Here is a 3,458-nt window from a genome sequence, read left to right on the forward strand (position 1 = left end):
ATTGCAAAGTACAAAATAACAGTCATGAAGGAMAGATTATATGAATCAACCTGGCATTACTTCTTCTCTGCTTGTTATTTATATGAATGAAAAGTAAATATGGAGCCATTGCCATTTTGTCTTGGTGGAACCTTAAAAATAAACCAAATTGATTTATTAAAAGAAAATACAAGGTGCTGATCAGGTCTTCCTGGAGCACCATGAGAAGATGACCCCAGAGTTCCAGGTTTCCTCTTGATTAAGAATTCAAGAGTAAAAACTGTGCTCTTTTTATGCTCTTCAAAAGAAGCCTATTTTTAAAGAGCTATATCTTTCTCTTCCTAATTCCACAACATCAAMTTCCAAAAGTACTGTATGTCTTTTTCACTCCAGTAGTAAGGAATTGACAAGTTTTCTATAACCTTATTCATTTCATCATCTAAATCATTTTCTTTAAAAGCATGTTTTCTTCAAAGAGCCAGATGATATAGATGAAATATTGATKCACTTTGGAAAGGAAAAAAACATTGAAGAAACAGACATTGCTGCATATTGCTATTAGTTCAGGAAGTGTTTCAACTGCAAAGCAGTATATATATAATTATGTGGGCAAAAAAGACAATATACATGAACTTAGAGCACATCATGTTAAAATACAGGCCAAGGCTGTAATAATGTGTTTTGGTAAGGAAATTTCCAGTTCTCCTTACTATGTTTACAGAAAGAAGTGCTATGTTTTAACATCAGGCTGGAAAGAAAAGTTTCCATAGGGAATGACCTACAACAAGTAACAAGATGCATTTTGGTAGCCAACACATGTGGTAATTCTATTAACTCAGAGATTTCAAGTAAGAATCTCCCAAATCCAGCTGCACACAGGAGCTGCTTAATTTTCTGTCAGCTACGTGTACTTTTTTCCAACTGGACAAACTGTGCAAAAAATTTGGATAAGGATTAGATGATTCCTGGCAATTTTAAGTGCTCTGAAGAACATATGCTAAGCAACTTGCTAGTTTGTTTTGCCCTCAGTGTATTTGAACAATTAAAGAAAAAGAAGAAAAAAGAAAAAGGATTAGCTAATAGCTAATAACCAATTCTGAAAAGTAATGTTATTTACAAGTTCTGAGGACTTAAATGACTGTAACTGTGTTCTGAGATCACCTTTTGATTTTGATAAGCTCATGAYGATGTCTTATTCCTTCTTGACTAATTTGGAATATTCTATGGAACTACAAAATCTTAGGTAGATTAGGTAGGATTCACTTTAGTTAATAATTAGAGATATCAAAAGAAAACCAAAGCTCTTTGCTGCCAAGTCCCTAGAAAATAGTTTTACTTTTGGGATATTGTTCTGGAAAATAGTAACATTTTGTTTCAAAAAATATCCACTATATTTTCATTTGATATCCTGATCTAGCAACAGCAAAGCCAAAGCAGAAGGGAACTTGCTGTTACAGAATTAAGTGAAACCAAAAGCAGAATGTTTCAAGGAGTATCAAATTTGACAATGCATTAATTGAGTTTGTACAAGCCCACAAAATACAGATGTTTGCAGCAGATCACATATCCCAAATCTGCTTTAAAGCACATTTTGTGCAGGAATGTGTGGTGTGTATGGAACYCTTTCAGTACACGTCTTACTTGCCCATTGTTAGGTTCAGACTAGCCCTTCTTATTTTCCTCTTCTTTCCACTCTCTCAAGAATACCACAGCTAGAAAATTATATTTGTGATGGAACTGTGCTCTCCAATGATGCAAAGGGTCAATAAAAGGATGCTTTCTCAAACTATTGTCTCTGTTACCTCTGCCTTGATTGGTGCCCTGGTGATAAGTGGGTTTACAACATTACCTCAGTTTTTCTTTTCCTGTTCTTGTCTGTTGCTTCTGGGCATCYTTTTTGCTTTGGTTTCTGGTCCATTCTACATCAATCTTTAACATACCGAGTATTGCAGCCTCTTCATAAAATGACAGGATTCTACAGAATACCTATAAAAATAAGGGTTTTGGGTACAGAAGAGTAATATAAAATAAAAGTTTCTGCCATCACATGAAATAGGAAGTATTGTCCATAACTAAAGGGCCCTAAAAAAAAAATGCTGATCTTGTGGATCAGCAACTTGATCTAACTTCAAGGTTGGCTTTAATTTACAAGTTGGCCCTTCTTTGAGCAGAGACACAAGGTCACTTCTACAAGTCCTTTCTAATCCAAGCTATTCAACGTTTCTCTGTCCTTAAACTTTATCCTGGCTACTAAGATCTATTTGGCTTCTCAAGTGGCATGTCTATTTATAATAACCACTTACCTGTGCCCATTTTCATAGTCATTATCTTGTAGGAAGGAACATGGTCTAGGCTTCAGTGAACATTTGTATTTCTGTCACTGCCTAAAGAAAACCATGGAAATAAAGGAAAGTGAAGAGGCAGTGCAAAGTGTTTGTTTTCAGTTACAGAACAGGAAAATGCAGATCACAGTAATATGCAAGGACAAAAATGATGGGCCTTCAGAGGAGGAGGGCTTCTTCACAATGGGCCTTCATTGGAGGTATCTCCTCAGTAGATCTTCCACTGCTTCTGTAAAGGCTATGTTCAAACAGGGATGACAATAAATACAAGGATCTACTCACGCAGACTTTTTAAAGACTGGGTCTTACATCCACTGAARGTCAGGAAGTCAAAACAAAAAATGTCTATCAAAAAAGTTGCTGTTAGTAGGTCCTCTCAAGAACAGCAGGAGAGTTTGACAAGGAAGTGAGTTGATTGAAATATAAGAAATATATATTTGCCTGAAGCAGAAGAAGATGTGGAAGTGTGAAGGCTCTAGGTTATCAAGGGAATCTGAAGCAACTCTGGCAGGAGAGGGGGAATGTGGCTGCTCCTCRGGCAGGAAATGCTGCTTGCTGAGCCTCAGCAGCCAAAGCCAATAACTGACTGCTGTCTTGGTGACTGRCAAGGAATCTGACCTACTGATTTGAAAAATATCCCTCTGCTTCTTCTTTACACTGGTGCTTATATATTGTAAAGTGCTCCTGGGATTCAGTGCTGAGTAAGCTGAAAGAACGACCTGCTGACTTGTGAAGCATCAGAAAGTGTCACTGCAAAGGGCCTGGAGTCAGAAAAGTTGCCAGGGCTCATCTGAACCACAGACTACTTCACCACACTGCTAACCCACAGGACTGATGGTTCCTCTGGGAAAAGTGAACATATCAGAAATCACCAGAGCCAGAGGCTCATGTTATATTCTCATCAACTCCCCCATGTATGAAAAGTCTAGACAATGACTGACCTCTTTTGGATAATATGAGATATACACATGCTTTCAGGGATAGAAGGACAAAATAAAGCACTTAGTAGAAGGAAAAGAAAATATCCCCTAGTAGCACTTTGGTTTCCTTCTTTATGCCACAAAGAGACTGCTACCTAGACATGGTGCAGCACCCAAAGAGAAAGAAACTTTTTGGGTATAGTCACCTGAAACTCTT

The sequence above is a fragment of the Malurus melanocephalus genome, unplaced genomic scaffold (assembly GCF_030028575.1).
Source record: "Malurus melanocephalus ecotype Western Australia unplaced genomic scaffold, MMel_1.1 scaffold_166, whole genome shotgun sequence".
In the NCBI taxonomy this organism is placed as follows: Eukaryota; Metazoa; Chordata; class Aves; order Passeriformes; family Maluridae; genus Malurus; species Malurus melanocephalus.